Genomic DNA, 26,191 nt, shown 5'->3' with positions numbered 1-26,191 from the left:
TGGCCTTGGCCATTAATTGCGCGGTCTGCTCCGCGTAGTGAGCTTCTAGCTTCTTTCTGGCCTTGCGTAGGGCTCGCTGCGTTTTGGGGGACCAGCCTTTTTCCTTGTGGATCTCCTCTGGCGCTTTCAGTTCTTCCTCCAAGGCTGTCCTGGTCTGCCGCCTGTTCCGATGATAGGCTACTCCCTGTGCAATCAGGATGCCTCTGATCACTGCCTTCATTGCGTCCCAGTTATTCGCTGGGGAGGTATCAGAAGCTGGATTTTCTTCAAGAAAATTCTTGATCGCCATCGTGATTCTGTCTCTCACTGACATGTCATTGAGGATCGGGTCGTATAATGACCATTTACGCGGAGAATTAGGGATGAGGTTCTGTGCCCGGATCTCCATGATCACTGGGGCGTGGTCAGATAGAATTCTTGAGCCAATGGACACTTTTTTGACAAAGGCGAGAGTTTGTGGGGACGCCAGGAGGAGGTCGATCCGCGAAAAGGTTTGGTGGACATAGGAGTGGAAAGAGTAGTCTATTTCAGTGGGGTGTAAAACCCGCCATGAGTCCACCACCTCCAGGGATCTGAATAGGTGTAGGAGGCTCAGAGCCTGGGTGAAGTCGTTCGGAGTCGGAGGGTGTGACTTATCTCTTATCGGGTCTGGTACTCCGTTAAAGTCCCCTCCTATAATCACCTGGCCTTCTATGAAGCGCGAAAGGGACGTGCTCAAAGAGTCATAGAAGTTCGATTGGCCAGAGTTAGGCGCATACACAGAGACAAATGTATATAAGTCACCAAGGAGGAGGCATTTGACTGCTATGAACCGGCCTACTGAGCATGTTTTAGTGTCCAGGATTTGAGGGTGTCGGTCTCTCCTGAAGAGGATTGCAGTGCCTCCTTTTTTAGACTCTCCCGAGGCGAAGAATTGGAGTGGATACAGCCGGGAGCGGAGATTCCCGAAGTCTGCTCATAGCAGGTGGGTCTCCTGAAGCATGGCCACCGCGGCCTCTTCATCTTGGAGTTTTTGCAGGATGTTTTTCCATTTGGCGGGAGAGTTCAGCCCATTGACATTGAGGGAACGGAGTCTTAGGTTTTGGTAATCTGGGGCCAGATTCTCCCCTGTTGACTGGATTGGGGGGGAAGGGTCGATAGCGCCTGGGTCAACCGCCATCGCTAGTGAGAGATAAAAAGGGGTCAACCTGCACTTGGGCTCTTAACACGAGCCCCAACGGGGGGCCGTAACTTTAACTAGCCGGTGGGCCGACATTGTGTGAGTGGTCCCACCCTTGGCCAACAGGGCCAACAAGCAGTACAGTACTGTGAATTTCCAAGGACTCAGAGTTGGAACGTCCCTTGGAGCGGGCATGAGCCATGGATATTGCCCGCCGCCGCAGTTAATGGCGAATGTTCCTTATCCATGAAGATGATGGTTCCTTGCGGGGCAGGGTCAAGCGGTGGGTGAGAAATGTGTGGTGAGCGCCTACGTCTTCAGTTATTTCTTCTGGTTGTTCCGCTGCACCTTTGACCATGACGGCCGCCTTGTCTTTGGGGGGGGCGCCGGATCCGGGCCTCCAGTTGGCTCTGAGTTTGGTGAGGCGGATTCTCTAGGTGAGGTTGGGTGCATGATTTTATTCGCATCTTCAAGGTGACTGATACGTCGCACCACGCCTTTAAATGAGAACTGCAAGGCCGTTGGAAATAGCCATCGGTAGCGTACCTTTTGGTCTTGGAGAAAGAGTGCCAGGGGTCGGAGCGCCCTTCTTTTCTGGAGGGTGAGCATTGAGAGAGCTTGATAAATCTGGAGCGGCGAGCCCTGGAAAGAGAGTTTGTCCTCGGTACGGCTGATTGCCGAGATGGCCTCCTTAGTAGAGAAGAAATGGACCCTGGTGATGACATCTGGGGGGAGATCCGAGTCTATTCCCTGGCGTGGGCGCAGTCTATGGGTGCGGTCTAATACAAGCTGGGTTTCATCGAGATCTGGAAGCAAGGACCGAAAGAAGTCTCCGATGTATTCTGCCAGGTTTTTTTGTCGGTCACAGAGGACGGAATTCCTCGGATCCTGAGGTTGTTCTGGCGGACCCTATTTTCAAGGTCCTCTTGTTTATACTCTAGGATCTCGTATTTATCTTGTAGGGCTCTGATTGAGCGCTGCCGCTCCCCTAGTGCGGTTGTATGTTCCAGTGAGCGACCTTCGACCTCGCCCAGCTTCTGCTCTACCTCAGTCATCCTCTGATCGGTCTGTTCCACTTTGGTGGAGAGTTCTGCTAGGCATGAGCGGAATTCGGTCTTAATGTCCGCCATAAAAGCCACCAAGTCTCCCTTGGTAGCGAGGGCTTCTTCTCCTCCACAGGGTGTTTGCAGGGTGAGACTGGGAGGATCCTGTTTCTTACCCTTTTCTGTCGTCGAGAACATAGTAGCTATGTCCGAGATTTTGCCGGCCTTCGTTTGTTTCGTCATGGTGGCTGCGGCGGGGGATCTGCAGGCAATGAAGCTGGGCAGGGATGTGGGCTGTGGCGCCCCAGGAAACTTACGGGAGGTAGATTGTGGAGAGGTCGTTGAATTACACCAGCGGTTTCGTTGTACAGCCAGGGGACCTTATGTGGGGCGCGTGGTTTTAGGGTGCTCCCGGTCCGGAGGTGTGGGTTCGCAACTGAGGGTCAGAGCCCGTGGGAACGGGGGGTGCAGCGGGGTCCTGGTGTCTTCCGGCAGAGTAGGTTGGTGGGGGAGGCCTGGGTTGTCTGTGTCCAGAGCCTTTGTTTTTTCGGTGCCCTGCAGGGCTGGGGCAGGCGGCATGCGCTCCTCTGGGGGTGGGCTCTCCTCCCGTCTCTCCGTGTTGCACTGGGGAGCCGGCTCCAGGATGCTTATGGAGTGCGGGCTCGCAGCAGTCTCCGCGCGTCACGCCTGGGCGTTGGGGGTGCGCCCTCTGGCTAATGCTCCGCTGGCCCCCTCACCATCATGCTAGTCTGGGTCGCGTTTTGCACCCGATTTCGGGCTGCAGGCTGCGCCCGGGGTCTCCTCTGCTTCGGGTCCTGGGTCAGCGTAGGATCCGCCTCCATTTCTTGGCTGCGTCTGAGCTTGCGGGAGCGCCCGCCATCTTGTTTCTTCTGAGGGGTGCAGGGCGCTATGTTTCAGATGACGATTTTGGGCGCAGAGCTTCTTTGCAGGCTCTTCATCTTTGGACCGCTTGTGCTCTAGCGGTTCCGCTCCTTATTGCTGATGTCGGCGAGTCATTTCAGCCAAGGGAACCGTATGAATTCTGCTGCGGTAGCGGGCGATCCACGGGCGGCTTCAGCGGAGCGACCACATTGCTGGCGCTCCAAGCCACGCCCCCCTGGTCATGCATTTCTATGTCAAGTTTAACTGTGATCCACAAGCATTCTGCGATGGATTTGCATCTGCTGTGTGGGTAGAAGCCCTGACTTTTTTGATTTTTATTAAACTAGTGAAATGAAAAGGGTAATTCCATCGCAGGAAGTTAAATCTTCTAATCAATCCATGTCAAAAGCATAGTGTACACCTGTGGCCATTGGATCACTACCCTGATCTGAAGCATGTGCTCTCCGGTGTCACAGAGCAGGTTCAGAGGTCACAGGTGCCCATTTGACAGGGCCTGCATTTATCCTATGCACCTCTCTCCCAAAACCCCATCATTTTAAACTTTAAATATAAGCCATACCTGAGTTAAGGTATGGTGGGTGGTATTTCTCATAATTATTGACTGCCACATCAAATCCGTATCACATATGTGTTAGTACTGTGAGCCCATCTCAGATATGATATGATATGATATGGCATTTGTAATGCGCCTATACACAAGTGTTTCAAGGCGCGAAAGGATGTGTATTACCACAAGCCGGGCTGTCCGATGCTCCCCAGCAAGACTTGTACCCTGGGTGTTGCCTCTCTTTGCTCCTTTGTGGGGGCATGTGACACCCTCACCAGAGAGACAGCCTCTTCACAAGAAACTGTCCTGGGAACAGGAATCAAAGGGCACACACATACACGGAAGGAGTCGCACCACAGCAGGGTGCAAAATACCAAAAGGGCCTTTGGTTCTAGTGGAAAGGGAAGAGGGTGGGCATAGTATAGACATAGGGAGCTCAGACCAGCTAGAGGAAAGTTTTGCAGTCTTGTTTCTCTCTGCTTCTATCTTTCCTGCCTGAACCCTCCACTTTCTGTAGGACAAAGCACTTTGGGTGCAATGTCACAAGGCGAAGCCAAATTATTCCAAGAACAGTGATTGGACCCCCTAAAGCAGGCTAGCTTTAGTCCAATCTCTAGATATTTGCCTTTTAAAGAAGGGGTCTCCCACTCCTTCATAGATTCCCTCTTGAACATAAACCTGAGGAAGAATTCATCGGACCTTTGTTGCAAGAGTTGATCTTCCTAACGTCCTCCGCCAGTGAAGGGAAGACTGAATGTCCAAGGCAGTGGGTGCTGTGTCTCCTAACCATCCCCAGGGACCATTGGGGGGTGAACTATTGCTTGGACAAGTCCTGATAATCTGCCAGCCAAAACGTGAACCAGGACCTACCAGGTTGGGGGACTGCCTCCCCTGTTTTTGGAGCCCAAGAACAAGGACTAAAACATATCATTGAGTTTCTGGATTGGGACATACATCAACATTAGAGTCAAAGCAACCAGGATCCCTGTGTCTTTGCCCTTAAACTGATTCGTATCATTTGACTCTCTGGTGCTGCCTTTGGCACTTGACTGATCGACAAACTGCTAGGTTGTATCTTTCAAACCAGTTTGCTATCACACCCCACTAGCCGAGCGTGTCATTGCCATGGCTCATACAAGTAGTCATTTTGTCCCAAGCAGAGCCCATCACCTGTTGGCTTGAACCAACCGCTCATTATCCGAACCTCGTCTCGAACTTCTGGAAGCATCGTGTCATGCATCGACCCGATCCCATGGCTACCAAACAACTTGAACTGGAGTGACATTGAGTTGCTGCCTCGTCACACCATACCTCAGATTATCGGGTTCACAGTTCTGAACCATCACCGGATCACTGCTCGATCCTCTGCAGTGTCACACGTGTACCCTAACCAGCAGTTACCTCAACTCAAACCAGACCCGATCTTCAAACCGACTCTGGTGATCGATCTGCACTGCATTGCTCGAATGCCATTCTCAAACTGCTCCGAGCAACTGCTTTGAACCAGCTTTTTGCCCATTCCCCTCTTAGGTAACATCTGCTGCACCTGAAGTTGGCTCGATCAGCTCGCACATCACCAAGAAGCCTGGTTAGAAGCTGTTGAACTGCCACGAACCACAAAAAGCTATTACTGGCTAGCTGCACCCATTGTCCACTTTTGGTCCCTAGAGACTGGTTAGGCCACATAAATCCCCTTTTGCACCAGAACATATATCCTTTTTACAAACATTGGGGGTCATTACAAGTATAGTGGTAGTCATGGCACTATTTGCGCCATGACTGCCTCCCATACCGGTACCGACTCCGGTTTGGTGCAATGGGGACTTACTGGTCTAGTCAGAACTTGGCGGGACCAGTAAGTCCCCATTCACCAAAGCATTCCCCATTCCCATTTGAGCTCCCATAGTGCTCAATGGGAATGGGGAGGGATCAAATAACGGGCCGGTGTATGCCAAGCCCGTTATTTGCACACAGGTCCCTTAACGGGTCCCGTCCTTATCACCTGGTCAGACCAGGCGTTAAGGAAGGGACCCGCTAATGGGCCTCGTAGTAGGGCGGTAAGGGATTATCGGCACCGGTCTCCTTACCGGTGCCCGGTATCCCTTACCGCCCTACTCGGAATGAGGGCCATTGTGTTTTTACTTGCCGTATAGCCTGGATGCATTGCGCAGTGATATGATATTTTTTATTTCTATCGCGCTCGTACACAAGTGTTTCAGAGCACGTCAAGTTAAGGGAGGGGAACAGGGGAGAACAAAACAGCGATCTTACTAGGCCCAGTGAAATTGAGAACGCCAAGTGCATGGGAGAGGGGGAGGGGGAAAGTGCATGGAAGGGGGAGAAGTGGAAAGTGCGAAGTAGAGGAGAAACAGATAAATAACAATAAATAAATAATAAAGGCAACAAACAGTTTTAGTGCAGCCAGCGATTTGCAAGTGCTAGGTTTAAGGCAGCAGACAGGGTAGGTCTGATAAGTGCAGGAAGAAAAAGGGGGGGCTGTATGGGTACAGATACAGACCCCAGTGTAAGGGGTGGCCCGGAGGCAGTGCGGGAGGGTGGCAAGGTGAGCAGGTACCTGGGCCCGGAGGACAGAGGGTGGCCAGGTGCATGGTGCCAAGAGAGAACAGATCAGCAGGGGAGAAGGGGAGCGAAGGCAGAAGAAAAGAGGAAGGTCTTGAGATGCTTCCGGAACCGGAGATGGTTCTCCTCAGTGCCACATCTTTCTATATGTACATATTCTGTGTTCTTTCCTCAGGGGTGGGTTTTGTGTAGTTGTTTGTTATTTTTGCAGATGGTGTCTTTAATTAAATTATGTATATTTGTATAGAGCCTTGAGTGGACATTCTCATTATTTTGGGCTGTTGTACAATTGCTGTTTGTGTTGCTACTGAGTCACAGTCACATCCCTCTTGAGAGTATAGCCTTCCCTCGGCCTACGTTACCACAAAAGGCGAAGGAGATAGGTCTCTTAACTGTACTTGTTTTACCTTTATAATTCAGTTCACTCTTGTTTTGTATCGAGGTTGAGGACTGAGTAGGAGCTTTAGCCACTAATCATCTTTCTACTCCCACTGTGCAGAAGTTGTTTTGCCCCACATGCTGGCCGTCGCTTTTAAAACAAAAAGCTATTATCACCTTGGTGCTTAGGCCTAGGATGCTAATAGCAATAACACTGGCAGCGGAGGGCTGGTTTTGCCGGTAATAGCATAGGGTGTGGTGCTGGGGCGGCTTGTCCATAATGGGCGATGAGGCGTCAACCTGCCCCATTAGGCATGAGCCAAGCCAACCCAAAGAAAACACTGGGAGTGCTCCTGGGCTGTCTTTTAATGAACTGTCAAAGGAAAACACGGTCTCCCTTTGACAGTTCAGTAGTGTGGGTGGAAAGTTTGGGATATGAAAATGTTATGTATTCCCCCTGCACATTAATGCATTATAATATTAAGCAGGCACAGTAAACTGACATGTTTAAACAACTGTTGCTAGCTTGCGCAAGGCAAGGCTTTAGACTTTACTGTGCATGTCTATGAGATGAGTGCTCTTCCGCTTAGTGTGTACCTATGCTCGCCTTTACATCTCTCTCTTCTAATGTGTTTCCATTTCTGCATATGTAAGCTTGTTTTAGGCTCCCTCTTTCTTAGGAAAAGTGCCTGTAGGAATCAAAATAGTGCTCTTGCTTGCCTCAGAGCATGTGGAAAACTTTGAGGAGTATGCTCACCATCACTAAATGTGTTGCGATATACTGTCCTCCCTGATAAACACTGACTAACATAAAATAATGCAGCTGGTATCAAACAATTGTATAGTGGGGCTTTGTTCCCTGCTAGCAACATTGTTACAGTATGATTCCTTGCCTTGTCTGGACTGCCAATTCCATTCAAATGAATGCGTCCCTTTGGGTATAAAAGAACAGTGCATCAAGGGAGGAGGTTTCTCACTTCTGCTGAAGTTCTGTACTGTCATTGGTTTGGTTTTTGTTCTGTTATTGCTTTTTACTAATAAATTGTTCAACAATCCACCGGAATCGCTAGCCGTAATTTTTCCACAACAGTAGTACACCAGCACATACCCAATGAGCCATGCAAGGCTCTGGCTTTTTGCTTCCCAGCCTTGCATGGCCCATTGCGGATGCAGGCAGCGGTACTGCAGGCCTGAATGTGCGAGGGGGCACTTGTGCACCTCTCTGCACATCCTGGGCCCGACTGGCAGAGTGATGGAGACACTTCGACTCGTACACGCCTATGCAGGAAACAGGAAGCAATCTCTACTTCCTGGGTTCTGTTGCATGCTGCGAGTGAGCCAGAGCGCCTTCATTTTATAAGACAGCGTGAAGCAGAGAATACTGGAATCCGGAGTGGGTGGCAGGTAAGAATTAAAAGTGTATTTAAGTGTGCGTGTATGCAAGGGTTTTTATCTTAAGTGGATGTGTGAATGAGAGAGTATTTGTTGTTTGGTTGCCCATGTTTATGTGAGGCGATTTGAACGCTGCATGGGTGTGAGGGTGAATGTAAGAATGAATGACAAATGAATGCCTTATGAATGCTGATGCGTGTGTTTGAATGGGAGAGTGAATGAAGAATGAATTATGCCATATAAATGCTGAATCATGTGTGTATTGTGAATGGGAGAGTGTATGAATAATGCTGTGTGAATGTTGATGCATGTGATTGAATGGGAGAATGAATGTGGGGACTACTTATCAGTAATCTTCATTACTCCTAGTCCAATACTTCCTCATCACAGTACTTGCACGACACTTAAGTACTTGGACGAGTAAGAGGTACGTGGGGGTTATGAATAATGAATGATGCCATATGAATTCCGATGTATGTAAATGGGAGAGTGAATGAAAAATGAATTATGCCGTATTAATGCTGGTGCATGTGTGCGAGTGGGTGAGTGAATGAAAAATGAATGATGGTGTATGAATGCTGATGCATGTGAGTGGACGGGAGAGTAAATGTAGTGATAATCTTTATTATTCTTATGCTACTCTTCTTCATCACAGTACTAGCTTCACAGGTAGGTGCTCTGAGGAAGAGAGATGTGGAAGTAATGAAGAATGAATGATGCCATATGAATGCTGATGGGTGTGGTGTGTGAATGAGTGAAGGAAGAATGGGTGATGCTGTTGGAATGCTGAGTTTGTGTGAATGTGAGAGTGAATGTAGACGGAATGTTACCATGTGAATGGCGATGTGTGTGAGTAAATGTGAGTGTTAAGAATGAACCCTGTATGAATGATCATTGATGAATGCGGATACATGTGTGCCAGCTGGGCAGCAGGACTATTTTGTGGGGGGCATAGGGGAGCAGGGGGGACAGCAGTTAGAAGCACTATTTTTTAATTGGTGTGATAGTTTGGACAAATATATACCAATGCATGATATTTTAGTATTGGCCAACGAAGGGGAAGGCAGCATAATGAGTGTTCCTACGTGGTACTGGCCCACATTGGTGGGTCCAGTCTGAGCATATTTCTTTACTTTGGCATGGCATTTATCACTGGGCATCAAACGGGAAAGCAGCATGATGAGTGTTCCAATGGGGTACTGGCCCACATTGGTGGGTCCAATCTAGGCAAATCTTCACTCTGGGATGGCATTTCCTATGGAGCAATAAGGGTGAAGACAACATGAGTGTTCCTACATGGTACATTGGTGAGTCCAGTCTGGGCATATTTTCTTACTGTGGCAAGGCATTTGGTACTGGTAAAGCCAACAGATGTATGGCATTATATGGCAATACTTGCATTTACTGGTACAGCCTTCATGGAAATGTAAGAGCACAGACAGCATGAACATGTTTTTATACTTGCATAAATTGTGTTAAAAGGCATCATGAAAATGAGCTGGAAAATGCTCCTGTGCAATGTTGATGACTTGCATCTATTGACTTTTATAATGTGTTACCCTACAAAACTAATTGCAAACTGTGGCTTTTTACCCAATTTTTCACAGAAAGTGTGTTACAAAAGTACACTTTTAACCCGATTTTTAAAAACATTATAGGGAAGAGAACACCACCCCAAACTCCCATCACTTGGTTCAGGCTTCCTCACTATGCTCGCTTGTACTCTCATATTTGGGGAAGACATTTACACCCCCCTAGTTAAATAATTCACCAGCCACCACGGGTCTGGCGTTAAGGCCCTCATGCTCAGGCCAATATTGGCCACTCTAGCCCGCTGCCGCAGTGTCCATTCTAGTGAATGTGTCTCGTTGGTGCCTTGCATTTAAGCTCATAGTCTGCTCTGGGAAGTGACTGACATGTTTATATTTACTTGGAGTTTTATGGAGCCTTGCCTGCCCATGCAGATAGCAAAAAAAGCTTCAGTGTGCCAGGAAGGGAGGAGGAGGAATAGGAGGGCGGGGGACAGGGAGGAACACCATTCACAGAGAGACCGTGAACTGCAGTCTTCAAGGTCCGACTGCAGATGAGAGAGCGCCTTCTATTAGTACCGGGCTAATTGTAAAAGAAACTGTCAGCAAATTGATATCGCCGGGTCAAAGATGTTAGCGCTGGATATGAACCACGAGCTGCCATGATCAGTTTGACAACGAGGCTCGCCAGACAGGAAATGGACTTGTCATTGCGGATATTAAGGCTGTGGCAGATTCGGAAATTTAAAGTGACAGAACGGGGATACCAAGCCAGTCTCATTAGTCGGAATAGAGAATGCAGATAATTAGTTTTGAGGGGTTGAGTTCATTGCAGAGTAAATCTCATTATACTGCTTAACAATGTGTGTCCTACTTGCTTGCTGCCTGTTGAATTATTTTGCTCCGCCGTTGCTTAGAGATTTAGCTTACCGTGCACTGAAGGACGGCGTGGCGCGTTGCTTTGATGTAATCAGGGAAACAACATTTCCCAGTTACCTAAGCACTGTTATCCTTCCCTTAGCGCTGGTGCAGTGGCAAGCCAGTTTTCAACGGTTTGCGCCCGGTTTGCGAGAGCGCCCGGCCTTCTCCTGATAGTTGTCTGCTGTACAGGATTTGTTCCCAGAGCGATTCCTGCAGGTATTTTTGTGTTCCAAACCTACTGTAACTGGTTGCTCTTTTATACCCACACATGCAGAGACTCTTTTTGAGGCTTTCTGGTATTGTGTCTGATCTACTCGCTATGCAGGAGTGATTGCTCCTCACCAGAGCGTCACGGGACAACGGCCAAAGCATGCAAGGATTGTGTCCCGTTACCTGTCCATGGAGTTCTCCACCCGCCCCTCAAATTGGGCCAACAAACATTTTGCCAAGAAGGAAGGCACTGGGCTTTTTAGTGAAACTAGTTAAGTATTGATAACAGAGGGCCCAAAACTGCTAAGGATCCCACGTCTCAGTTTATAAAGCAGTTTGAACGTTCCGCTGAGAGAGTTGCCCCAGTTGCTGAAAATTCTGCCTCCAGTAACATCACGTCCTTAGAGTTGGAACCTGGTGAGACACTGCAGGCTTTAGGGGAAAACTTCATGAATGCTACACAAGTCTCTTTAATGTTAGCCTTGGTAAGATTTTTCATAGAAAGTTTTAAAGTAAAATATCTGGTGTTGACATACGGTAATATTGTCTTCTATCTTCCCATCTTTTTTTAAATGCAATATATCTTATTATAAATGACAAAGATTTCTTTTTTTAAACAATCATTTTTCTATCATGGGCTGCAGGGTACCCATAGCTAAACAGGTGAAGACACTGGGAGTCTGTTTAGATGCCGAGCTTTCAATGAATTCTCATGTCTCCCACCTTTGCTCTTCCTGTTGCTATGTTACTGAGCCATTGCATCTAATGAGGCCCTACCTGTCCATCGAAAATAGATCCTTTCTTCCATCGGCTCTGGTCAATACAAGATTGGATTACTGTAACAGGCTCTTGATCGGAACATCTCAGGCTAGCCCACGCTCTCTCCACACAGCTCAAAATAGAGCTGTTAGGGCCATCTATGGTTTACCTAAACATGATCATGTGACATCTTCAAGACGGGCCCTGCATTGGCTCCCAGTAGAGTGCAGGATTACTCACAACCTGCTGTCACTGACATATAAATGCCAGGCAGCTTCAGCGCCTCAATATCTGATGAACCGTCTAGCGGTTTGCTCAGCCTACGCGAAGCCTGCGCTCCAGCGACAGTTTTGTAATCGCGATTAAAGCTGGTGAGATTCGGTGGGTCGAAATTTGATGTACACACACCCAAGGAATGGAACACTCTTCCTCTGGGGATGTCTCCCTCCTTGCTCACCTACAAAAAAGCCATCAAAACACATCTATTTAATCCTGAATCCGGGTTGATTGGAACTGATGCCGCCGTCTACTCCCCTTCATCTATACTGATTGTCTATTTGTTTGTTTTGTTTTATTTGTGCCCTGAGGCCCATGGGCATGGGGAGCGAAATGAGAATTGAAAAAAAAACCTTGTCTTGTGATATGGTTTAAATTAACCGAGAAGCTTGATTTTTGCTTTATTTGCCTGCAAGTTTCTTCACGATACGTGGAATCCTATTGCAGCTCTAGCTCGATAGCGTTTTAGCACTGGATGTTTTTATTAAATGTAGACTTAAAGCAGGGGTGCGTAACCAAACCTTTGGTTCTGCAAATGTACCTCCCATCAACCATAGCCAGCACACTCACTAGTGAAGGATCTTGGGAGTTGTAGTCCAAAACATCTAGCGAGTCATAGTTCAACCCTAAGGGAAAGTATTTATGTCAGACACAGAAAAAGTTCAGAAAAGCTGAAAAAAGGTTAGGGAAGTGGGAAGGTGACTTGCCCGGTATGTAATGGCCCCTTTGGTTAAGAGACTACGTAATGGGGGTGTCACTACGCTTAGCAATGTTTCTATAGCACACACTGAGAACTGGATTGCCTGTGAAGCACGAACTAGAGCTGGTTTCCGTACTGGAGGCGGTCATGTTGGGTGATGCTGCCTCTGCATCTATGGTTGCCATATCTTTGAGGTAAAGCCGGACTGTTCTTTGGAGTCAGGATCTCGGCAACATGCGACCATGGTGTACCCATGGCAGCGCCTCTTTCTTTTCAAACAGATATCTCTCGAGGATTAGCGTCAGTGTTGGCAATTTAGCGACTTTTTCGCTATATTTAGCGAGAAAGTACGCCCCCCTAGCGACTTTTTCATTGAAAAGCGGCTAGCGAGAAATCTAGCTACTTTTTTCAATTGGTTTGGAGACTTGCTCATTTATGCAAGTTTCCAAAACAATTGAAAAAAGTGTGGTCATTCGCCCATTTTCTAACAGGAGTAATCCAAAAACACACTGATAACTTAAAAGGGAGGTGTTAAAAGGGGAGGGGGCCACAGTAAAAGCCATAAATCGCAGGGGGAAAGTGGAGGTAATTATGCAAATTAGGCAGTGATGTCATCTAGCTACTTCTGGCGACTTCTAAGGGGGCCAATAGCTACTTTGTTCACTGAGGAGTTGGCAACACTGATTAGCGGTCCGGCTCGCCTTTGACTCCCCTGCACAGCAGGATTCCCAAGAAGAACTCTCATGATGGGCTGGAGGACGTGCCTCGCTTATCAGACATGGTGGCAGCGTAGGATCTACGAGAAATGTGTGTCGCCGAAATGAACGGGCGGAAAAGTGCGAAGTCTAAAACTTTGCATCGCTGGTCCGTTCTGTTACTTTTTTTTAAACTTAAAATCCCCCCTCTCACCCTCACTGTCCCTGTTATGGAAGTGGGGGTCACCCCTGCAACCTCGAATTCCCATAATGTCTAACAAAGGGAGCTCCGGTCCCCTTGTTAGACATTATGGGAATTTGTGATTTTCTTCCCATGCCGAATTCAGCAAAAACGGTCAGCGTAAGGCAGATGAGGCCTTGTCTAGAATACAATAGTTAAGGAACTTGCTCAGATTTCTCCTTTGGGAAATTAGGTCCTTCTGTAAAGACAATGCTGATTGATGGATGCGACGGTAATTTCCATAAATCGAGCCTGCCCCTCACCCCCTTCGTTGATGAAGGAAGTTACACCGTCCGTGACCCAAAGACAACTAAAAAGTAATTGGTGATAAAAGGAACTGCGCATGGAAGATAGCGCTTGAAGCAGGATGGCACTGCGCTTTCAGGTGCTTTTTGGGTACTTTTGGAGAGTGAACTGCAGGTCCCGAGCATTAAGCTGAATGAGTTTTTAAAGATTCCCCAGAGGAGTGATTTCACTGTTAGGCTCTGCCCTGATTGTATTGATTTTGTTTTTCCCACTAGTACCAACACAGCAATGTCTTCAGCTTCAGATTGCACATGCATTTCAAAGCTTGCAAAGAATATAGTTCTTGTGTTTTGCATTGCATGCTGTTTGCCCCAGAGATGGAACGCCTGGAGATTGAATATAGAGTGAGACATGTTCATAAATCCGAGCCTGGGATTTCATGCAGAAATGATGGAAGTCTTTGTCAATCGATTTCACATTATTTTAGGAGTTTCTAATATCTGCACAGTCGATAGATATCACCTGTGTCCTCAGAAGGCTGGAGAGGCAGTCTGTGGGACGACGTCTCATTGGTAAGCATTATGTGGTATAGTGGTCTCTAGGAAAGTAACTGGTGGTTAATATTCTGTGGAAATATTGTGTTGCAACAGTAGCCTGTTGCCAAACAATGGCTGTCCTAGTAACTGACAGGGAGGCATTCTGTGACCCGGGTAACAATTCTGTACTACAGTAACTCATGGGATTGAATACTGTGACACATGTACTATGATGAGTTCAGCAGTGGCACAGTTATTCGGGCTGCCAAGTTATGTGGCCTTGGAACACTTACAGACAGGCTCCTTTCAGACATGAATGTTCAGACGCATGTTCTCTTGCACAGAATACAGAATATTGGTCCCCTTGTATCTGCTGGCACAGTGTGATGGTTGTTTTCTCTGGCACAGAATATTGGTCCCCTTGTATCTGCTGGCACAGTGTGATGGTTGTTTTCTCTGGCACAGAATATTGGTCCCCTTGTATCTGCTGGCACAGTGTGATGGTTTTTTTCTCTGGCACAGAATATTGGTCCCCTTGTATCTGCTGGCACAGCGTGATGGTTGTTTTCTCTGGCACAGAATATTGGTCCCCTTGTATCTGCTGGCACAGCGTGATGGTTGTTTTCTCTGGCACAGAGTATTGTTCCCCTTGTATCTGCTGGCACAGCGTGATGGTTGTTTTCTCTGGCACAGAATATTGGTCCCCTTGTATCTGCTGGCACAGCGTGATGGTTGTTTACTCTGGCACAGAATATTGGCCCCCTTGTATCTGCTGGCACAGCGTGATGGTTGTTTTCTCTGGCACAGACTATTGGTCTCCTTGTATCTGCTGGCACATTGTGATGGTTGTTTTCTCTGGCACAGAATATTGGTCCCCTTGTATCTGCTGGCACAGTGTGATGGTTGTTTTCTCTGGCACAGAATATTGGTCCCATTGTATCTGCTGGCACAGCGTGATGGTTGTTTTCTCTGGCACAGAATATTGGTCCCCTTGTATCTGCTGGCACAGCGTGATGGTTGTTTACTCTGGCACATACTATTGGTCCCCTTGTATCTGCTGGCACAGCGTGATGGTTGTTTTCTCTGGCACAGAATATTGGTCCCCTTGTATCTGCTGGCACAGCGTGATGGTTGTTTTCTCTGGCACAGAATATTGGTCCCCTTGTATCTGCTGGCACAGTGTGATGGTTGTTTTTCCCTGAGACAGGAGTAAGATTCTGTGTACATTTCAAATAGGCTGCTGCCTCAGCTTGGTATCTGGCCATTGCATTGACAGCCAAAGCATCTAAAAAAAGCATTAAAAAAAGCATCTAATGCAGATGGTAAGGGTTTAGTTTAATAAAAAATGGGCTTTTAAGGCTAAAAAAAGGTGGGCTGAAGGGGGCCCATTAAAAAAAATGAAAATAAATGCATCAGATACTTTTTTTTAGATGCTTTATTTTAGATGGTATGACATTAGATGCTTTGGCTGTCGATGTAATGACTATAAACCCCTCAGCTTGCATGCTACACATAGGGAGGCCTAGGGCATGTATGTAGCGCTATCAATGCACACACAGGAGTTGGGCAATAGTACTTTTGTATCTATTTATTTTATAGTTTACAGCATACCTAGGTCAAGAGCAGCTGAGCGCTTTACGACAGGATTGTTCCAGATTTGGGCTTGGCATTTTATACAGTGACTCAAACAGCTGCAATTTTAACAGCACGGATGTGCAAAATAGAACAATTTAAATGTACCCAATTTCATTAAATTCTCAACTAAATTTCACACATTTCTAAAAAAATTGGAAGAAAAAATAAACACAATCGGTACATTTGCAGTAAAAGAAGTCCGTAAAAATAACCTTCATGGTTTAAAAAAATACTCAAGATTGCAGCAAAAACGTCAGCAGAGTGACTGGCGATATTCACAACAAATTAAATAGAATTCATCTTCACTTACAAGAGTTTTTCTAAATTATTTTTTCAGGAAAGCGACTGCACTGAAGCACATTTTCCTTGGGTACATTTTCCAAATGGAAACGTATACTCTTATGGCAAGCACTCCACCCTTGACTTCTGATTTTAAACCACACTTTGCAGGACTTTGGGGTATTTTTGTCACCATATATGTTTTTGAGGGAATCACCAGAGTGCTCATGTCCTTAATTGTTATTAATGTTGGGTGGTCTATAAAGGATTCAATGGGATCGAGGGGTTCTTGTTGCGCATGCCATATTGGTGACAGGGGTAGACACGATGTTAGCGCAATGTTGCAAGTTAGCATGTATCTAGTGCAGTTAATGAGAATGAAATGAGCCTTACTACTAGTGTTATTTTGTGTACAGTTGATACATTTAAGATTCGCATGTGCGTAGCAACGTAATGACAAGTCTGCTGATATAAAGTGAACTTAATGTAATGGTGTAGCGTGCAAAATAGAGCCTAATAGATGGGAAGCGAGGAGCTTCATATGAGCATGCAAAAAGGGAGATTCTCGGACAGCAAAGCCACTGTGAGGATATGCGGTGGTCATAAATACACATGTACAGACATAAATGCTCGAGGGTTCAGGGAAATGTGTTTGGGACAGTTGGGTAATAAGGGATACATAGTGAATACATGAATCTGTATGCCATGGGTGCCTCATAATTGGGGATGGTGTAAGCCTGCAGAAACCTGGAGTGGCAAGATATACTCTGTGAGACCTGGGAAGCTGGCTGATTGGGTGCAAAGGATGGGGAAAGGTGGCACTCAGGCATCTGCGATAACATCAAATGGTCAGTTGCGAGCAGGCAAGAGTTTACAACTTGGTGCTGTTGTGGAGAGATGATGTCATCTTCCTGAGTACATGGTAGTTTGTTATTCAGTGACAATGGAAGTGTGGCTACCTTGTAGGGTTGAACCGAGGCCAGGGAATACAACTGCTGCAAGGGTTCTTAAGGGCAGAGTTTTTCAATGGTTTATGGGTGGCAATCAGGTTCTCAAAAATGTCTGGGATGTGACCAGTGGCCATGCATGCTGAAATGGTAGTCGTCTGAATTAGATAAAAATGGGAGATCCCAGACATGCCAGCAAGTCTGGGCAGAAAAGATGGCTATGATCAGTTCAGAGGGAACTTGTTTGTTTCTCCCCCTCCTCATGTTGCTTAAGTGTCCGTGCAGTAGCCATGTGCATCACGACCGGGGTTAAATGTTCCTGACCAAATGGAACTTGTCATAAATTAGGTTTGTTGTGGGTGAATATGTAACTATTTAAAGAAGTCACCAATGCGGTTAGAGGGAGGTGGGAAAGAGACACATAAATTATAAGAGAAGAAACAAAATGGCAGAGCTATTGGGCCTCATTACGAGTTTGGAGGTAGCCATGCCCTTAACAAGGGCATGGCTACCCCCAAACCCGGGTCCGGGTCTGGGTTCCCTGAATGGGGAAATACCAGGCCATTCTGACCTTGGAGGGCCCGGTATTTCCCCATTCAGGGAACCCAGACCCGCCCCATCCCCATTCCCATTTGAGCCCCCATAGGGCTCAATGGGAATGGGGAGCATGCTAACAACGGGCCCATTAATGACGGGCCCATTGTTAGCATGCTGGGCCGCTCGCGGGACCCGCTAAGAACGTCTGGTAAAACCAGGCATCCTGAGCGGGTCCCGCGAGCGGACCTTGTAATGGGGCGGTAAGGGGTTAACGGCTCCGGCACCTTTACTGCGCTGTTAACCCCTCACCGCCATCCTCGTAATGAGGCCCATTGTCTCTTTACTAAGGAGGTCTCAATTAACTCACAGTACCGACTCATACAATTTAAGGTGTTGAATAGACTGCTCTACATGCGGTAGAAAATTGCTAAATTCTCTCCCACCGCAGATAGTAAATGTATGGAATGTGGGGTAGAAAAGTTGGATACTATGCATATGTTTTGGGGCTGCCTACAAATTTCGAAATTTTGGTGCAAGCTGGCCGAGGTGTTACATCAAATAACTGATATCCCCCCTACAATGCTCCCTCTGGTGACATTGGGAAAGTGAAGGTCACGACCTGACGTTTCTTTAATATGGGATATATAATAGCCAAAAAATGTATTTTATTAAAATGGAAGTCAAGTGTAGCTCTGACAATGCAAGAATGGTTCAAAGAACTGACCTATGCAAATGAAAGGGAGGAGGGGTATGTGAGCGCTGTTCCAACTACGTGCAGGCCTAAGGACATGTGGGGATTATTTCAGCAATACATAAACAAAAAATAAAGTTTTACGGAAATCATTATTATGCTATGTTGAGAAACATGTGAGGCAGTGGAATAACAACCGAGATTGGATGTATAAACACTGGAAAAATGAATATTATGATGAGAAGAAATGCGTCAATAATGTAATGTATTATGTGAACAAAGCATTGTATAACTGACCTGTAACCAAGTGCAAACAAGTTAAAGAAAGATTTTCTTTAAAAATGGTGTCACTACTGACTATGGAAAGATCCCGAAAAGGGATGCGCTGTTAACATGAGTCCATGATGATTAAGTGAAATGTATCCAATGAGAACGTAGGAACTTGGGGGGATTATATTTCTTTGTATAGGTTTGACCAATCATGTTTGGGGATGATTTTGCGATAAAATTTGTGGGAGTGTTTTAAATGTTGCATAATGTATATAATGTGCAATCTTTGTGTGCTTCGAGGAGACTCGGGTTATCTAGCCCCTCCTGGTTGTTTACACAATAAACTTGCTTTACGGACACATTTTCACTCAGTTCTTATGAGGTGGCCCATTTTGGGTAAGAAGATCGGAAGGCCCACCAACACATTATTGTTTTTCTGGACTTACTCATGCCAGATATTAATGCTTTCAAATCCCTCTTGATCACGATGGTGACAAACACATAGGGCCTCATTACGAGTCCGGCGGTAGCCATGCCGGAAAAACCAGCAGGCTGCTGCCAGACTTGTAGTGAATTACCGCCTGAGTGATTGCCGGAATCACTGGTCATTACAACCCTGTTGACCCGGTCATTCCGGAGGTGGAATTCCGTTAATGGGGACAATGGAAACACCGGTTCCGTCTGACGGAGCCGGTGTTTCCATTTTTTGTCTGCATGCGGGTGGCGTTACTCCCGTCAGGTCAGACTTGGCGGCAGTGACACCGCTTGCCTGCAGAACTCGTAATCTGCCGGTCCGGAAACAATGGTAGCGGCAGGTTTACCGCCACCGTTGTTTCCGGACTGGCAGGCTTGAAATGAGACCCAAAGTGTTGGTTTCAGGTGCCTAGGTGAGCTGCAGACGGAAGCTGTAGAAAATATCAGAAAAGAAATAGAACAGCCAAATATGCCAAATTCAGTATTGGAAAAAGTACTGTATAACCATATTGCCGGAATTTGCAGGGGTGTCCCCCGCTCTCCTTGATCGACAATATGGTACTTTCATGGTTGCGGGGGTGTCCCCCACTTCCATTAAAAGGACAGCGGGGGTCAAAAAGAAAAGGAACCTGTGGCGGATGTTCCGCCTCTCAATGAGGAGGCAGAACTCACGTTGCAGTGTTAGCATTGCAGTAAATGTAAGTTGGGCGCCGAGGGTGAATGGTTGTAAAGGAGTTAGGTGGAGGGAGGGGGGCTGGTGTGCGTTGGTGATGTTTGTGATTATTTCCTTTACAAACACCTTTATGTATAAGACATTGATCAAAATAAAGTGCAAATACAGGGTTCCTCTTCCTGTTTGAGAATACACACAGCTGTGTAAGTATCAAAATGTTAATAACATTTTTGACTATATGTAATCATGTAATCATGTCTATATATATATATATATATATATATATATATATATATATATATATATATATATATCTCAAGGTTAACGAGGGAAAAGTGTGTTGTGGAGTTTAACGTCACCTCACATGGTCGCATGAACTCCTAATGAACTCCTCTTTTGGCTGGTGCAGGAAGGGTGTTCTGGCCTCTGAATACAGTCCTTGGCAGCCTGTTGCATGTGAGGTGGTTGGAAAAGCTATTTTTTGTTTTGTTTTATTGGTTAATCAACGTTAAACCTTTAACATTTATCCCAAGAAGAAAAAGAGGAAAAAAAAAAAACATCATCCTTAGATCAATTTTATTTTTGCTTTCATGTCCACATTTCAGGGTCCTCAACAGGATTCCCAAATATAATCCTTCAGGCTATTCTGTCCTGGGTCGCTACTGTATCACTTTCCTTCTGTAGGTACGGTGGGAGGATGTTAAGTGCTTTACGTTCCCAAATGATGTTAAGACGCCACTTTCGTAACAGTTTGTTCTCCTGAGTTTCCTCCCAATCTTTTTCCCGTACAATTCGTTTAGCCTTGTCCGGGTTGCACTTCAGGATATCATCCGAGATGCCCAGCTGTACCAGGGTTTCCTCACATCTCCTTTTCCACTCCTGCAGGATTATATCTTCATTAGGTAGGCCAGGGCTTGCTAGAATTTTGTAAGGCTGCGCTGGTTTGTCCAGAATACATTTCCGGTATAAGGATAGGGATTTCCATATCGTGATTGAGACCATGGATTGAAGTCTTAATTCTGATCTTATAAGTACTAAGGGAATCGAATTAGGTAGATGTAGGATCTTGCGCCAAAAGTAGGACTCACATAAGTTCCAGGTATCCCATCTTAATGCTAGAAGTGATTCTGCTCCGTATGTTAGTACGGCCACCACCTTTTGCTTATAAAATGTAATGATTGGCAACATTGAGAATTTTCCATACCTACGGTGTAGGAATACCCCTTGATTGGTCAAAGCTACCAATTTTTCACGAATCAGGGTATAGTGGGCTTGTTCATTACAGTTCTTATTTATCCTAATACCAAGGTATATGGTAGTTTCCACTACCTCCAGTTTTTCGTTTTCCAACATCCTTATCTGTCGTTTCCCCGCTGTTTTTTTCCCACGACACAAATTCATGCATAAAATCATCGATTTCTTTATGTTAATTTGCGTGTAATTACCTTTTATATAATTACACGCCGCTTATAAAGGCTGTCTGTCTTTCGTCCAAGAAGTTGGTTCCTGAGGCCCATTTTTTTAAATTCCTTAACAGGATGGACGCGAAGAGTTTACCGATGGAGTCCAACAATGCAATTGGCCTGTAGTTCCTTGGATTACCACGATCCCCCTTTTTAAAAATGGGAACTATATATGCCTCCGTCCACGTAGTTGGAATTTGTCTGGCTTTCATTATTTTTTGGAAAAGTGCATATATCAGGTCAGACCAACCTTCACAGTTCTCTTTTAGCATTTTGTTGGAGATACCATCAGGGCCTGCTGCCCTGGAGGTGCTGAGATTTTTAATGAGCATCAGTATATCATCTCTATCGAATTCCAGGGCCCAGGCAGGACCCTTAGGTCTTATCTCTGGTCCAGTCTCCTTGGTAGTTCCTTTAAACAGTGCAGTATAATGCCGGAACCAACTGTCCTCTGAGACTTGATTGACGCCTAATGCTGACTGGTTCAAGTCTCTATTATTAATTAAATCCCAAGTGCATCTTGTGTTGTTTGTTGATATCGCTGACAGCATTTTTTCAGCATCTCTTTGTGTTCTTAAGGAGCGAGTTGATCGCAGCCAGTTCTTATAAGTTTGCCGGCATTTCCTCAAAAGCTCTTCTTTCTCCGTGCTGTTAGACTTTTTTATGGTCTTGAGTTCTGCTCTATATTGCTTTCTTCTAGTTACTACAAGGTCATCATAGGCGTGCTTTTTTTCGATGATGTTCACTTTCGCTGGATCATACTTAACCACAAATGCTTCCAACAGCCATTTATATTCAACTGACTCTTCACCTTTATTAGAGGCTTCTTGATAGTCATGTACCAACTTCGGTATGGCTTGATTTTTTAATCTCAATCGATTTCTCCCCCACGAAACTTCAGTCTCGCTCCATTTGTTAGTCCTTGTTGTTAATCTAATGTCCCACGCAAGTTCAATTCTCAACAAGCTGTGGTCACTATTAGCTAGCTTGGTTATTGTGAAAGATTTAATCCATGGAAGCGTGTTTCCACCTACGAAACAGTAGTCTAGGCATGCAGCGGTTTTTCCGCTATGCCATGTGTTTGCACCCATTAGATCGCCTCTGGTCTGGCTGCTTAGCATCCTCATATCACGGATAGACATTTCCTTCATCCATCGACTTTCGTTTCCTCGTAGATTTTCTATCTCCCTAATTTTACCATCCTTATCTAGAAGTTTGATGTTTAGATCTCCATTTAATAGAATCAACTTATCTTTGTCTTCAGTCATGGACTTGTCAATTGTATTCATGATGGATTTTAGGTAAATCCCCTGGCTCGGCATGTTTTCGCTCCAGTAAGTATTAATAAGAATCATTTTTTTTGAGTCCTCCTGTTTCTCTGCTTTAAGAGCAATTGATAGGATTTGCACATAGGGATTAGGTATACTGTGTTCCAGGACTTGCAGTGGAGAATCCAATTTTTTTAGCACCATCAGATCCGCATATGGTCTACCTTTAGGACCCTTTTTAGCCGGGTTAAAATAGACTTCATAGCCCTCACATATTGGGGCTTCACGCAGCCAGGACTCCTGAATGGAGATTAGATCGTAGTTGGCTAGGAAGCCACTATCCTTCGAGAACAGATGTTGAAATCCTCTGGTATTCCATGAGGCACAGTATACCGATCTATATTGGTCTTCCTTACTCTATTGCTTCTTTTTGGAATTACAGGTGGTCATCGTCCATTGCCGATCATTAATTTTGAGTTCCGGGTAATTCCGGTTGAATTTTCTCTTCCTTGGATTTTCCAAGTTAGCCACTGTGAATCTCAGGTTTTTTAATTTCTCAGCACGGTACTCCTTGGTGGGGGATTGATCATTAAGGATTTTTCCTTCTTTTCTAGTTTTTTTCTCCTCCCCCTCCGTCTCCTGTACTTTTACATCTCCTTTTCTCGCCTCCTCGCTCAATCTATCATTTGATTTAAAAACATGAGCCAATGGTTTTTCCCTACCAAGCTCTATGGGCTCCGCCCTGGGTCTCCTTCCACCCAAGGTTGTATCTTTTGAATTTATATATTTGGTATCCCGGTCCCAATCTTCTAGGCGATAGCCCTTTTTTTTTAAGATATTCATTGACCTTCAGAAACTTCTGTTTGATTTCATTTGAGGTAAGATGTAATATTACTTGGTCCGTCCTCTGTTCCCTTAGGAATTCGACGACTTTTATGTCGTCTGATGAAATTTCCCGAAGCGCTGGAATCTGCTTACAGAGAGCCACCACATAACGTCTATTTAGAAGGGCCTTTCTAGGTCCATTAGATGTAGTTTCCAGCTTCAGATAGTATACTCTGGAGACAGATGGTTTCTTTTGAATTGGAACGTGCGACCTTTGTCTTTTTTTATCAACCATGCAGTCCTTTTCGCTGTAGGTGCTTCTTTGCTCAGGGCGAGTATTTTCTTGTTGAAATCGTACATTCATTTCTTTGTAAGCCAACTCTTTCCTTTTTTGTTCCAAGGTTTTGAAGCACCAGGGCTGTTCATCATTCTCATCATGATCTTTTTCAGAAGGGGCAGCTTTTTTTCTTAGCCCCCCTGTGGACTTAGTAATTGGGGCCTTTTGAGATTTCATACCCCCTTTCGAGGATAAATCCAAATCGACCATGTCCCAGTTATCAATTGTCTTCCAATCTGACGGACTGATTCTTCCCCACTCATCTTCATCACTAATTTTGTCCATGAGATTGATCAGGTCACTCAAGTCCGCAGATTTATCCAAAGCATCCCTTTTGTCGTCCACAGAAGGCTCCCTGATTTTAGATTCAGTCACTCCCTCGGCCTCCATACTATCTAATTCACCCAACGCCAGTTCTCTTCTTGGCTTCTTAATACATTGCAAATTTTCCCTTCTCGGAGGAGTTCTTAAATTCCTCAAGAAGGCTCTTGATCCATTCACCTTCCGTTTGAGCGTTTCATTTTTTGATTTTTTTCCATTTTCTTTAGTTTTATTAACCCACTCTTTTCCCAGCCGATGTTCCTTCTCTTTTATGGTTGTGCCTGAGAAAATTGCAAAATTAGGTTGCTCTAGTTGGGATTTTGGATCTTTTTTTTGATCTCCCTTAGAACCAGGGGAAATAAGAATTATTTCCTCACGAGGTGTCTCTAGTGCGTTGCTTTGTTTCAATTTCATAGGGCCTTTCCCTCGGTTTAGATTTTCCCCCGCCTGCGGATCCACTTTATTTTGTTTATGCAAGGATCTCATCCATTTGCAGTCTTCAAGGGCTGCTTCCATAAGCAGTGACTTATCACTAGCATCCCTTCTTGCTAGATCACCGAGGCGGTTTTGCCAGTGCTGAGTTTGTTCAGCTTCTTTATTTATTCGTATAATCAGGTTCTGTAAGGACAGATCCATTTGCATGTTTGCCTCCTTTATTTGCAAGTTCGTAGTAGTAACTTCTTGTACCGAGTCTTTTACCACCTCATAAAGTTTGAGAAAAGGCACTAATGAAATAGTCAGCGAGGTCATGATCACTTGTTGGATATGTTCCATGTCCTTTGCTCTTTCAGTTAAACAGGCTTCGCTGATTAGTTGGGTTATTTGATCTTTTCGTAGAAAATCCGAATTCGACACTGGATCTTCCATTGCCAACGTCTGGGTCATTTGAGTTGTCGTACGAGGTCCACCGACTGGAGGTTGTGGTTTTGGAACTTGTTTTCGGCAACCTGAGCTAGTGTTATTCTTCTCGGGATCAGTGTTTCGCTTCGCATTATCGTCCCGCTGATTTATGGCGGGTGACTCAGAATTGGCGGTCACAAAGGAACTCCCTTTTTCAAGTTCCATGTCCAATGCTGCCATCCTCTCATTTATTAAGGAGAAACTCTTCCTTTTTTCCCTTTGAATTTTCCCCGTCAGTAGCGTAAGGTCCTGCATGATTTTACTCGCAAGGCTAGAGTTACTCGGGTTAACTGGTGGCAGCAGTCCGGACCCTTGAGTTCTTAAAGGAGTCATCCTTTCAGTATCATTTTGAGGGTGTTTATCTAAACACACCTTTACTGGGTAATTCCCACCAATTGGACACGGCTCCATCACTGGATTTTCTGACCTTTCATGGGTGTACTTCTCTCGTTTGTACCATCTTTTGGCCTCATATCCAATTTATCATTCTGGATGCAATTCTCTTCCCTGTAAGGCTGGAAAATATCAATAGCTACTGGGGATGCCTCCCTGGAGCCTAGGTGACATGATTTTTTCTCCATATCGATTGTAGAATCTTGCAGGGCTTTTTCCCATTGGGCCAACTCCATGACGTCCCAATCATCTCCATGAGTCCCTCCAATCTCAGATAATGGAGCCATATCGTTGCTGGAGTTCTTTCTCGATTTTCGATGCGCCTTTGGAGTGACGCTTCGTCTGCTCATCACCTTCTCCTCTGTTGTGCTCTCCATCCTTGGCTCCACGTCGAGATTAGGTTCGATACAAGTTTCGACAGGTTCGTCGGCACAGTGGCTCGTGTGAGCGTCATCTTCTCTTCGAGAAGTGGATAAATCCTTTCTCACATCAGTTTCGCTTCTAGCATATGTTATTCCAGTCTCCCTGTCGGCTCCTGTAGCCTCCCCTTGTGGATTTTCCGGGAGCGGATTGGAATCTACTGGAGTTTTGGTACGTTCTTTTGAGGGAACAGAGCAAGCACTTTGGGTAGTTGCATCTGACACACCACTGGTTAGTATCGTCGTTCTGGGACTTTGATGGATCTTGAAGCATAGGAAAAGGATCCGTTTCCCCCCCAACAGAGGGAATAGTACATGTCATTATCTGCTTTGGGGAGTTTGGTATCAATCGTGAGTTTTCTGGGTTTGGGCACATTTGAGGATCATTGGTCCCCATATCCGTGTTTGCCCCCACAGAAAGGCTCTTTCGTTTATTGCTGCAAAAAGGTAGACGGCTTTGTTTCATCGGGGTCACTTTCGATGAATGCTCAGGAGTCCCTTTTGCCTCTGGTAAAGAGGCAACTCTTTGCCTTACCTGGAGTCCAGTTCGCAGCCCCGTTGCAGAGATGTCCATGGACGCTGGGGCTGGTTTCATCCTGTCGTGCAGCTCCTCTATGCAAACCTCCTAATGGGTGAATGAACTA

The sequence above is a fragment of the Ambystoma mexicanum genome, chromosome 9, assembly GCF_040938575.1.
Source record: "Ambystoma mexicanum isolate Mex_15411 chromosome 9, UKY_AmexF1_1, whole genome shotgun sequence".
NCBI classification, from domain to species: Eukaryota; Metazoa; Chordata; class Amphibia; order Caudata; family Ambystomatidae; genus Ambystoma; species Ambystoma mexicanum.
Note: the sequence above shows the minus strand (reverse complement) of the source record.